General features: G+C 52.9%; 1 long non-coding RNA gene across 1 annotated transcript; it reads left to right on the forward strand.

The window, feature by feature from the left end:
- The first annotated feature begins 3,279 nt into the window (after window positions 1-3,279).
- Window positions 3,280-11,230, forward strand: LOC116273535. The gene is made up of 3 exons (XR_004181857.1): window positions 3,280-3,548; window positions 10,120-10,197; window positions 11,185-11,230. It is a non-coding gene; the product is annotated as an uncharacterized LOC116273535 (long non-coding RNA).
- The last annotated feature ends 1,720 nt before the right edge of the window (window positions 11,231-12,950 follow it).

Below are 12,950 nucleotides of genomic sequence, written 5' to 3' on the forward strand. Positions count from 1 at the left end.
GGGGCGTGGCCATCCCTGACTTTGGTCTTTGGGGTTGCTGGAAAAAGCAAAACCCAGGTCTGTGGGGCTGAGCACCAAGGCCATGCGACATCGCTGCCTCTGGGGTCTGCAGAGTCTGTGTGACAACCTAGTCACTCAACCTAACAGCATTGGTGTGTGACAGGTTCATGAAGTAGTTCATGAAAATAGCTGAGTGTGGTGGTGTCGCCTGTAATCCCAGCCTCAAGAAGAGGCTGAGGCAGGAGAATCGCTTGAACCCTGGAGGTGGAGGTTTCAGTGAGCTGACATGGTGCCATTGAATTCCAGCCTGGACTATTCAGGATCCTTTGAGTTTTTGAGATGGAGTCTATGCATGGGCTGGAGTGCAGTGGTGCGATCTCGGCTCACTACTGGCGCGCCCGCCTCCCAGGTTCCACGCATGTTCTCCTGCCTCAGCCTCCCGGAGTAGCTGGACTACAGGTGCCACGCCCTGCGCCCGGCTAATTTTTGTATTTTTAGTAGAGCGGGGTTTTAGCCCGTGTTGGCAGGATGATCATGATCTCCTGACTGCCGTGATCCGCCCGCCTCAGCCCACCCAAAGTGCTGAGATTACGAAGGCGTGAGCCACGCGCTTGACCAGAGATCCTTTGAATTTCATATGAATTTTAGGGTAGTTTTTCTATTTTTGTAAAACATAATGGGGTTTACAGGGACCACTGCGTTTAGTCTCTATGTAGCTTTGATGTCTCTCAGCAATATTATGCTAGTTTTCTCTTGTTTTTCGATGTGAGGTCTGCTCATTGCCCAGGCAGGTGCAGTGTTGTGATCTCCTCACTGCAAGCGTTCTCCTCAGTTAAAGTGATTCTCCTGACTCAGCCTTCTGAGAGCTGGGATTCTAACGCCCTGCATGGCCAATTTTTGTGCTGGCAGTGGGGTTTAGCCATGTTGGCCAGGCTGGTCTCGGTGCCCTGACCTCAGGCAATCACCCACCTCAGCCTCCAAAGTGCACTTTGAGTTACAGGCCGCAGCGCCCACCACCCTGGGTAATTTATGTATTTTCAATAGAGGATGTTTCACCATGTTGTCAGACTGGTCTTGAACTCCTGACATGAGATTAATCCATCTGCCTGTGTGTCTTCAAAGGAGCTGGGATTCAGGCGTGGGCCACTCTGCGTCCGACCAGTTTTCCATTAGCCTGGGGTCTTTCACCTTCTTGGTTAAGTGAATTTCCAAATATTTTTATTCTTGCCGCTTTTACTATTGTAAATGAAGCAGGTTTCATAATTCCCATTCACATTATTCACTGTTCAGGATGTAGAGACTTTGCAGCTTTCTTTGCTGTTGGTTTTTGTATCTGTGGTTTGCTGATGTCATGAAGCGTTTTCTTTTCCAAATGGATTCTGGGATTTTCTACATATAAGATTATGTCATCTGAGGAGAGCAGGTGATTTTCCCTTTCCCTTTTCAGTTTTGGATGACCTTTCTTTTCTTGTCTAATTGCTCTGTGGCCGACTTCCAGTGGTATTAATGAATAGAAGCTGATGAAAAACATTCTTGCCCACCAGTTCCTTACCTCAGAGGAAAAGCTTTGTTTTCACCACTGAGTATGTCACCTATGGGCTTGTGATATGTGGCTTTCATTGTGTTTTAGGCGTATTTTCAATTCTTGGTTTTGGTAGTGTTTTTATCATAAAAAGTGTACAGAGAGGTGAATTTGGTTCACTGAGGTTGTGGTTAGAGGAGCCAACCTGACCAACGTGAAGAAACCCCATCTCTCCTACAAATACAAACTTAGTTGGGCATGGTGGTGCATGCCCGTAATCCCAGCTACTCGGGAAGCTGAGACAGGAGAATCGCGTGAATGCGGCAGGCAGAGATTGCAGTGAGCCGAGATCGTGCCATTTGCACTCCAGCCTGGGCAAGAACAGCAACATTGTCTCAAAAATTAAAAAGAAAAAAAGTGGCCAGGCACGGTGACTCACGCCTGTAATCCCAGCACTTTGGGAGGCCAAGGCGGGTGGATCACGAGGTCAGGAGATCGATACCATCCTGGCTATCACGGTGAAACCCTGTTTCTACTAAAAATATAAAAAATTAGCTGGGCATGGCCCCACCTGGGACTGGGTCTTGCCGAGAATCCCACCCAGGAGGCCACGTGACATTTAGCTGTCACTTCTGGTGGGCTCTGCCAGGTCCCGTGCTTCCTGGTGGGGTGGCCCCGTGAGCATCTGCTCAGCCCCTTTCCTCCACTGGGCCCTGGGTGAGGTGCAGCCACTCGGGTGCACCCTGAGGGTTCCTGCACCTGTTTGAACTCTCTTGGGTCGGCTCAAGATCAAAAATGATGTTGAGCAGCCCTGGGCCCCTGAGCCACAGTGGCGGTCCAGCTCCAGTCGGTGTCTCCCCACACAGTGGCTCTTGGCGAGGGGTGGGCGCTGCCAGAGGGGACGGGCACCACGTGGTCATCCCCATGGCAGGTCCCGTCGTGGCAGCCGTGTTGTGGGAGGATGGTGCGCTGCTGCCCCTTTACCCTGTGAGATGAATCCTGCCTCTGGGAGGCACAGCCGGGACGGAGTGAGGGACCCCCTCAGCTGTCTGGGAAGAGTCCCCTGCCCTGTGCTTCCTCCAGGCGTCCTGGTGCACTCCTGAGCACAGTGCCCAGTGGGGGTGCCCACACCCTCACCCTGTGCCACAGCCCCCTCAGACCTTACTTTCACTGGGACTGGGATGGAGCCACCCCTGTCCATGGCAGGCTGCACCTGAGGTGTTTGAAGCGACACCAAGGGCCACAGCCCCAGCAGCTCCAGCCTCCGCGTGCTGGATGCCAAGTCCTGTACCCAGGATAGGGAGGTGGATGCAGGGGTGACCTTGATGCTACCACCTATGTGCCCCGAGGTTGGGCAGTGGCTGCCTCTGCCCTGGAGGCCTATGAAGGTGAGGGTCTGAGGATCTGCGGTGCACTGTGACCCGGGGGCACTGCCTGGCCACGGCTGAGACACGCAGAGGGTCTGCAATCCCCACCTGCCTCTTGGGAGCTGCCCTGGGTCTGCAGTCAGTGGGGCTCGGCCTCGGGCTTTCTGCTATTAGAAAGTCACTGAGAAACAGCAGTGCTGAGGACGCAGGCAGGCCTGTCGCACTGCAGGGGCCGCTCCCGGTGTCCACACGCATGCTGGGCTCTGCCGAGGTGCAGGAAGCCTATGTTTCACCCTGAGGGCGCCCCAGGCCTCCGGTTTGGGACCCTCCCCACCTCAGGGTCCCATGCATGCTAGTGTGGGGGTTCCCATGGTGGCCTCCCTCAGCTCCCTCTCTCCTCACTAGGCCACGGCGTATGCCTCCGAGGATGGTGTCCTCACCGAGGCCATGTTGGATGCCTGTGTGCGAGACTTTGTCCAGCAGCACCAGCAGAAAATGCGCTTGCTGAAGAGGGATGGCCTGGGCCCGAGGACGAGCACCCCTTAACCTGAGTCCACGGCGAGACCACACCTCACGGAGCCTGGCTGCAGACCCCTCCCACCCCTGCCTTTCCGGTCCCTGCACATTTAGGAAATGCTCCCCCTAATAAACTCCCACAGGTGCCGCACCGCTGTGTCTGTCTATTGGCTGATGTGGGGCGGGGTTTCAGGTCCCCTAGCGTCCTCCTGGGGTCAAAGGTGACAGAAAAGACAGAGGCTGGAGCTTTCTGGAGAATTTAACCACAGAAGGGTGGGCTTCACATGAGGTGCCTGCCACAGCGGGGCCGGCTGCCTGAATGCCACCCGGGACCGGCTGCGGTGGCCCATGCCTGGATTCTCAGCACTTTGTGAGGCCAAGGCGGGTGGATCACCTGAGGTGAGGAGTTCCAGACCAGCCTGGCCAACATGGTGAAACCCCATCTCTCCTAAAAAAAAAAACCGTTGTGGCGGGTGCCTGAAATCCCAGGTACTCAGGAGGCTGAGGCAGGAGAATCACTTGAACCCGGGAAGTGGAGGTTGCAGTAAGCTGAGACCATGCCATTGCACTGCAGCCTGGACAACAAGAGTCAATCTCTCAAACAAAAAGCCAGGTCAGGTGGCACGTGCCTGTGGTCCCAGCTTGGTCCCAGCTTCTTGGCTTCGAGGCTGAGGTAGGAGGATCACCTGAGCATGGGAGGCTGAGGTTGCAGTGAGCCAAGATCGCGCCATTGCACTCCAGCCCGGGTGACAGAGTGAGACCCTGTCTCTAAATAATCAAAACCTTGATTACAGCCATGGGGTGGGGGTTGGGGGGCGTCTGGCTATGGCAGGGGAACTCATTGGGTTTTTCTCATCCTCTCCTAATTTTTGGTAGAGACAGGGTCTCTCTCTGTTGCCCAGGCTGGTCTCCAACTCCTGGGCTCAAGCGATCCTCCTGCCTCGGCCTCCCAAAGTGGTAGGGTTACAGGCGTGAGCCACCGCACCTGGCCTGTTTTCCTTTTTTTTTTTTTTTTTTTTTTTTTGGCGACAGAGTCTTGCTCGCCCAGGGTGGAGTGCAGTGGTGCGATCTGGGCTCACTGCAACCTCCACGTCCAGGGTGTCAGGCCTCTGAGCCCACGCTAAGCCATCATATCCCCAGTGACCTGCATGTGTACATCCAGATGGCCTGAAGCAACTGAAGATCCACAGAAGTGAAAACAGTCTTAACTGATGACATTCCAGCATTGTGATTTGTTCCTGCCCCGCCCTACCTGATCAATGTACTTTGTAATCTCCCCAACCCTTAAGAAGGTTCTTTGTAATTCTCCCCACCCTTGAGAATGTACTTTGTGAGATCCACCCCCTGCCCCCAAAACATTGCTCCTAACTCCACCGCCTATCCCAAAACCTGTAAGAACTAACGATAATCCCAGCACCCTTTGCTGACTCTTTTTGGACTCAGCTCTCCTGCACCCGGGTGAAGTAAACAGCCTTGTTGCTCACACAAAGCCTGTTTGGTGGTGTCTTCACACGGACACGCGTGACACAGGGTTCCAGCAATTTTCATGCCTAAACCTCCAGAGTAGCTGGGATTGTAGGCGAACAGCACCATGCCCAGGTTAATTTTTGTATTTTTGGCAGAGACGGGGGTTTCAGCATGTTGGCCAGGCTGGTCTCAAACTCCTGTTTTCAGGTGATCTGTCCGCCTCCGCCTCTCAAAGGGCTGGGATTACAGGTGTGAGCTACCGTGCCTGGCCGGCATTTTCTGGCTTTTTTTTTTTTTGAGACAGGAGTTCACTCCCTGTCACCAAGCTGGGAGGCAGGGGCGAGATCTCAGCAGCTCACTGTGAAACGTGCCTTCTGCGCCAAAGAAGTGAAAATTCAAATACAAACTTTCCTCAGCAAAGCAATTTACTTCTATAGAAGGGGCCGTCTCATAGATGGAACAATGGCGAGCGTCTGGACAAGGGAGGGGAAGCGGTTCTTATTCCTGATGCAGGTAGCGCCTACTGCTGTGTGGTTCCTCTACTGGCTAGGGTTAGAACGCACAGTCTAACCTCATGCCCGTTGGCCTTAAAGAAAGCAGGAGTATGGGCCAGAGTGGCCAGGTGAGTGGTTTGGTGGGAAAACCGGTTATAGGACAAGTAACTAGCGGACTCAGGTCAAAAGTGAGGCATCCGGATGAGTTAGGATGGTTGGCGGTGACCGGGAACAGACGGAACTGCCGCCTCGAGCCCATGCCTGCCTGTAGACATCCAGACGGCCTGAAGCAAGTGAAGAATCCCAAAAGAAGTGAAAATGGCCGGTTCCTGCCTTAACGGAGGCCATTCCACCATTGTGATTTGTTCTTGCCCCACCTTAACTTCCTGGCTCCGAAGCTCCCCCACTGAGCACCTTGTGACCCCGCCCCTGCCTGCAAGAGAAAAACCCCCTTTGTAATTTTCCATCATCCACCCACATCCTAGAAAACCGCCCCACCCCTATCTCCCTTCGCTGGCTCTCCTGGGACACAGCCCGCCTGCACCCAGGTGAAATATATCAGCTTTGTTGCTCACACAGAGCCTGTTTGGTGGGGCTTTACAGACCTGAGACTGCGGCCTAGCCGCTTTTTGTGAGACGGAGTCTTGCTCTGTCACCAGGCCTGGACTGCAGTGGCGTAGATCTCGCAGCTCACTGTGCCATAATGAATTTCGTAACAAGAAGAAGGCAGCACTCAATGTGTACATTTTTCTCAGCTAGGAAATTTACTTCTATAGAAGGGGCTGCCCATAGATGGAGCAATGGCGAAATGCTTTGGACAAGGGAGGGAAGGTTCTTTTTCCTGACGAGGTAGCTCTACTGCTGTGTGTGGTTCCCCTTTATTGGCCAGGGTTAGGACCTCACAATCTAAATGCTGATGCCATTTTTTTTTTGAGATGGAGTCTTGCTGTGTTGCCCAGGCTGGAGTGCACAGTGGTGCCATCTTGGCTCACTGCAAGCTCTGGCCTCCTGGGCTCATGCCATTGTTCTGCCTTAGCCTCCTGAGTAGCTGAGACTACAAGTGTATGCCATCAAACCTGCCTAATTTGTGTGTTTTGCAGAAAGAGATTTCACCCATACACAGGATGGTCTCGGGATCTCCTGACCTTTGGAGATCCACCTGCCTCGGCCTCCCACAGTAAAGCTGGGATTACAGGCATGAGCTACCTCACCTCTGGCCTCAAGTGGTTCTTTTTAAAGTTTGATTAAGTTGTTTTACTTTCCCCTGATGATGGTGGGTGTCAAGGAGTGTGGTATTCTTATGTAATGTCTGATGTTTGGAATAGCACTTGTTTTTTTTTTTTTCCTGCAGAGTCTTTGCCTGCCTATGCTGGAGTGTAGTGGCACCATCTTGTCTCACTGTAACCTCTGCCTCCCCGGTTCGGGAACAATCCCTCAGTGCCTCAGCCTCCTGAGTAGCTAGGATACAGGTGCAGGCCGAGACGCCCGGGCCAATTTTTGTATTTTAGTATGTTTCTACCTATGCTGCTCAGGCTGGCCTGAAACTCCTGAGCTCAGGTGATCCACCCGCCTCGGCCTCCCAAGGTGCTGAGATTACAGGCATGAGCCACCGCGCACAGCCTACGCTGATAACTTATAACTTAGAGCAAACTTTACTTTTGTTGAGAACTTTGTAAGTTTGGGATTTTAATTATCCTTTGCTATTAATAAGACTTCATTCAGGCCGGGCGCGGTGGCTCAAGCCTGTAATCCCAGCACTCTGGGAGGCCGAGGCGGGTGGATCACGAGGTCAGGAGATCGAGACTATCCTGGCTAACATGGTGAAACCCCGTCTCTACTAAAAATACAAAAAACTAGCCGGGCGAGGTGGCGGGCGCCTGTAGTCTCAGCTACTTGGGAGACTGAGGCGGGAGAATGGCGTGAACCCGGGAGGCGGAGCTTGCAGTGAGCCGAGATCACACCACTGCACTCCAGCCTGGGAGACACAGCGAGACTCCGTCTCAAAAAAAAAAAAAAAAAAGACTTCATTCAGTATAATACATATATATTTTTAATGTATAAGCCGCGTCAAAGGCATACTTAGAATTGGTATAGATGGTTCCTTCCTGGTTCTCTAAGTATTTTAAGGCTTGGCTGAGTGCAAACAGCTCAATATGCTTAAGCACACCAATTATTAGGAAACTTTCTTAGCTCTATTTTTTTTTTTTTTTTTTTTTTGAGACGGAGTCTCTCTCTGTTGCCCAGGCTGGAGTGTAGTGGCGCGATCTTGGCTCACTGTAAGCTCCACCTCCTGGGTTCTCTCTCTCTCTCTCTCTCTCTCTGAGATGGAGTCTTGTTCTGTCGCCCAGGCTGGAGGGCAGTGGCATAATCTCGGCTCACTGCAACCTCCATTTTTCTGCCTCAGCCTCCTTAGTAGCTGGGACTACAGACACCTGCCACCGTGCCTGGCTAATTTTTTGTATTTTTCTTAGAGACAAGGTTTCACCGTGTTAGCCAGGATGATCTCGATTTCCTGAACTCGTGATCGGCCCTCCTCGGCCTCCCAAAGTGCTGGGATTGCAGGCGTGAGCTGCCACGCCGGGCCTACTCTTGGCTTTTAAAAGAATGGGGCAGATTGCTTTTCCTTTACTACTTCTATCCTTTTCTCTCTCTCTTTGACACTGTCTCTCTCACACTTTCTCTGTTCCCCCTGTCAGTGTTTCTCTTTCCTCTAAGATGTTTTTTTCCTGTCTCTTAGAATCTCTTTTATAGGCTTATTTTTCTAGTTCTCTTTCGTTTGTAATTTGTGGTTAATACCTGGCCAATTGTTAGTGACAAATTCCTTGCCCAAGAGGATTCTTGACACCTAAACCAGCATATTCTCTCATTCTTTTAATCTGTTATTTTCTTTTTCTTTGAGACAGAGTCTCACTCTGTCACCCAGGCCGGAGTGCAGTGGCACGATCTCGGCTCACTGCAAACTCCGCCTCCCAGGTTCACGCCACCATCCTCCTGCCTTAGCCTCCCGAGTAGCGGGGATTACAAGCGCCCGTCACCACGCCCGGCTGATTTTTTGTATTTTCAGTAGAGATGGGGTTTCACCGTGGTTAGCCAGATGGTCTCACCCCTGACCTCATCATCCACCCACCTGCCTCCCAAAGTGCTGCGACACGGCTGTGAGCCACCACTGGCCACACATGTTTATGGTAAAATTTCGTGATGGGAAAACTATCCCGAAAATTTTGAGACTGATGCTTAGGCCTCAGCAGCCGGAGAATACGAGACTTCTGTCCCAGAACACCAAACGCCGACCTGCGTTCGCCCCCACTAGAACAAAATGTAACTGGGGACGGTCGTGTGACGCTTGCCCCCTCGCCACCCTGGGCGTGTTGGCTGGTGTGCCCGGGATTCTATGGATTCTCGCTTGCCTGCATGTGCCTTGATAGCAGATCAATGACACAGCTTACAAGTTTAGAAAAGCTGCATGTAACGGAAAGTAGAGGACCCTTTTAGCCATTGCCTGACTTTTACATCAATTGGGAAATAGCTCTCCTCATTCACGGGACGGCCTTCCCCGATGTGCCCTCTGGGACTGCCTGGGGATAAAACCCCACAAATGCACCAGCCTGTGCTGGGATGGGCCTCATGCCAGGTCTGACTGGGAAGGAGGATGGTGAGGCAGTGTGGGGAAAAGAAAGATCAGACTGTCACTGTGTCTATCTAGAAAGGAGTAAACATAAGAGACTCCACTTTGTTCTGCATTTGAGATGCTGTTAATCTGTGACCTTCCCCCAACCTTGTCCTTGCAAGAGACATGTGCTGTGGTGACTCAAGGTTTAAAGGATTTTGGGCTGTGCAGGGTGTGCTTTGTTAAACAAGTGCCTCAAGGCAGTATGCTTGTGAAAAGTCATCACCATTTTCTTAATCTCAAGTGTACACGTCCCTGGGTACTAGAGATTAAGAAAAACATGTACACTGCCAAAGGTCGCAGGGACCTCTGCCTTGGAAAGCTAGGTATTGTCCAAGCTTTCTCCCCATGTGGTTGTCTGAAATATGGCCTCGTGGGAAGGGAAAGACCTGATCGTCCCCCAGCCTGACACCTATGAAGGGTCTGTGCTGAGGAGGATTAGTATAAGAAGAAAGAAGGCCTCTTGGCAGTTGAGATAGAGGAAAGCATCTGTCTCCTGCCTGTCCCTGGGCAATGGAACATCTCAGTGTAAAACAGAGATGTTCTGTTTACTGAGAAAGGAGAAAACCGCCTTAGGGCGAAAGGTGGGACGTGCTAGCTCAATGCTGCTCTTTATGCACTGAAAAGATTTCTAGAGATGTTTGCATATGCATATCAAGACATTTTTCCTTAAACTTATGTCACAGAGATCTTTATTCATATGTGTTACTGCTGACCTTCTCCCTACTATGATCCTATTATCCTGCCACTTCCCTTTTTCTAAGATGGTAAAGATAATGATCAATAAATACTGAGGGAACTCAGAGACTGGTGCCGGCGTGGGTCCTCTGTATGCTGAGCGCCGATCCCCTGGGCCCACTTTTTCTTTCTTTATACTTTGTCTCTGTGTCTCATTTATTTTCTCAAGTCTCTCGTCCCACCTACCGAGAAACGCCCACAGGTGTGGAGGGGCAGGCCACCCCTTCAGGCAGGGCTGGGGGCTTTGAGGTCCAGGTGTGGCTGTGTGACAGCCCCCAGGCTGGTGTGCATGCCTGCCCAGTCCTCCATGTATCCTAACACCTGCCCTCCGTGCCTCTGCGCCTGCAGGCCATGTCGAAGGACGCCGTGAATCTGGTGCAGGTGCAGGAGCTGACTTTGCAGCCGGAGCAACAGTCCAAGCTCAAAGTGAGTGGAGCCGGTGTGCGTGGGGAGGCCGGGGTGCACATGGAGTTGGCGTGGAGGTTGGTGGGCTACTGCCAGTGGGTAGGGGCCAGGCGTGTACATACTGGGCAGCAGTGGGGCCCCAGGGCAGGGCTTGGCACCTCATTCAAGGGGAGGTGAGGCAGCTGCTGCAGTGCAGCTAGCCGAGAGGGAGGGACCAGTGTTAGTGAGGTGTCTGTGGTCGTCTGGAGGGCCTAGGAATGCTTCTTGACATTCTCACCTCATTTCTTTGAGCTCAGCAGGATTTTTCTATTTTATTGATTTTTGAAGCGGAGTCTCGTTCTGTCACCCAGGCTGGAGTGCTGTGGTATGATCTCAGCTCACTGCAGCCTCGCCTCCCTGGGTTCAAAGCGATTCTCCTGCCTCAACCTCGAGTAGCTGGAATTACAGGCACCTGCCACCATACTCAGCTGCTTTTTTGTATTTTTTAGTACAGATGGGTTTACGACATGTTGGCCAGTCTAGTCTTGAACTCCTGACCTAAAGTGATCCACCTGCCTCGGTCTCCCAAAATGCTGGGATTACAGGTGTGAGCTACAGCCCGGCCCGTGCATGCCCTCAGTCCTGAGCTCTGGTAGGGGGTTGCAGCGTTGCCTGTTGTGGCCATTGTGGCTTTAGCGTTTTCTTGGCAGAGACAGAGGCTTCCTTCAGCACAGCGTGAATCCAGGGCGGTGGTGTTGGGAGGTCTGCCCGGCGCAGTGGCCCTTCTCAGGAAGCCGCCAGTGGGGGCTGTTTTCTGCGGCTGGGGAGTTTGGGCTCCTGAAAGCAGCCCCTCAGCGACTGCGTCGGCCGATGTCACCTGTGTCTGTGTGTCAGGCTGTGGTATCTACGGGGCCCCAGGTGCCCAGGCGGCTTGGAGCCCTCCCATCCTGGGGCAGACACAACCTCTGCATTGGTATTGAGCATTTTTTGGTTTTAAAGGCTTTTCTCTTTTTCTCTGGAGCTTCTCAGCAACTTGTCAATGAGGAGAACTTACGGAAGCAGGAGGAGTTCGTGCCAGAAACACCATCCGACCTTCTTGGCGTCCATCCAGGTGGCTGCGAGGCCAGCTGCAGATGGGGCCTGCAGGTGTGTGTCGCTGGTCCCTAGGCTCTCCAGGTGTCCCAGGCCTGGCTGCTCAGAGCTGGCTCCTGGTGGGGGCACTGCCCTCTGTCCTGGCAGGACGGGCAGCTGTGTCAGGGCCTCACCCTGGCCTGCTCTTGCTGTGTGGCTGGGATCTTAGTGTCCGTCCTGGTCACACCACTGCTTTCCCTACCCAGGGCTGTCTCTCGTGTTTGGGGAAAGATTCCGTGCCCTGTGACAGACCAGGATGCAGTGACAGCCACAGTGGCTGCTGTGGCTCGGGCAGGGCTGGCGGAGTGGCTGTGGGGGCAGCTTGTGGGGGCTTCCCTGGAACTGGTCCTATCCCCAGTCCTGTCCCTGCTGGCTCTGCACAGGCCCTGCCTGAAGAGCTCTCCCAGCGGAACAAGCCCAAATTGGACCTGCTGGTGGGGGGCTGCCTCCTCCAAGCTGGGAGAAAAGAAACACAGTTGCCAGCCTGGAGCCACACCAGTGAGACTATCTCTGCACACATGGCCAGGCGTGTATGTAGTCCCAGCTTCTCAGGAGGCAGAGGCAGGAGAATCACTTGAACCCAGGAGGGGGAGGTTGTAGTGAGCTGAGATCCTGCCCCTGCACTCCAACCTTAAGGATGGCGGGGCTCCTTCTCAAAAAAGAAAACAGAAGACTGACCCTGACTCCATTTTGCAAAACCTTTATTCCTCAGAAAACCCTGAGGTTTGAAGTTCTGCAAGCTCTCTGGTTACAACCTGCTCTTTTGTGTAGGCGTAAGCCTGGTGTGGTGGCACCATTAAGCACCGGCTCGTCCTCACTTCCCAGCTGCTTCGCTTTGGTAGTGCCTGGCATGCGGTGAACACTTATGCATACGTGGTGCGGTGGCCTGAATATGGGCTGCGCTTGCGTGCGTTAACATCGCCAATGTGGCGATTGAATGTCACAGGTGGTGTTGCCACCCGTGTTGGTGTCGTTGTCACGAGGACACGGGGAGCAATGCACCGTTGACTTCTGTTTGTGTTGAGAACCAGTGTCTCTGTGTCCCCAGGCACAGGTCTTGGTGACACCATCTCCAGCTCACTGCAAGCTCCGCCTCCGGGTTTGCATATCCCTCCTGCCTCAGCCTCTCCTGTTGCCGGATTAGGTGCAGGTCACCGTGTCGGGTAATTTTCTATTTTGCTGAAGATGTGTTTCCTCTTAGCCAAGCTGGTCACGAACTCCTGACCTCAGGTGATCCTGCCCATCTTGGCCTCTGCTGGGATTGGGGTGGGCCACGGGTCTGGCATAAGCGATTTTTCTTTCTTTTTTTTTTTATTTGGGATGGAGTTTTGGCTCTTGTGGCCCAGGCTTGAGTCGCGATGGCGTGGTCTGGAGCTCACTGTAACCTGCCTCCCGGGTTCAAGCAATTCTCCTGCCTCAGCCTCCCCAAGTAGCTGAGATTACAGGCATGTTTATCATGCCCAGCTAACTTTTGTATTTTTGGTAAGTAGGTTTCTCCATGTGGGTTAGGCTGGTCTCGCTCCCAACCTCGGGTGGTCGCCTGCCTCGACCTCCCAAATTGCTTTGGGATTGCAGGCCACAGGCTACCCACAGCCCAGCGGTATTAACTGATTTTAAAACAAAGTTAAGCGATTTCCGGGTTAGTCTTGTTTTTCAGGAATAAA

This window comes from Papio anubis, unplaced genomic scaffold, assembly GCF_008728515.1.
Source record: "Papio anubis isolate 15944 unplaced genomic scaffold, Panubis1.0 scaffold831, whole genome shotgun sequence".
Lineage (NCBI taxonomy): Eukaryota > Metazoa > Chordata > Mammalia > Primates > Cercopithecidae > Papio > Papio anubis.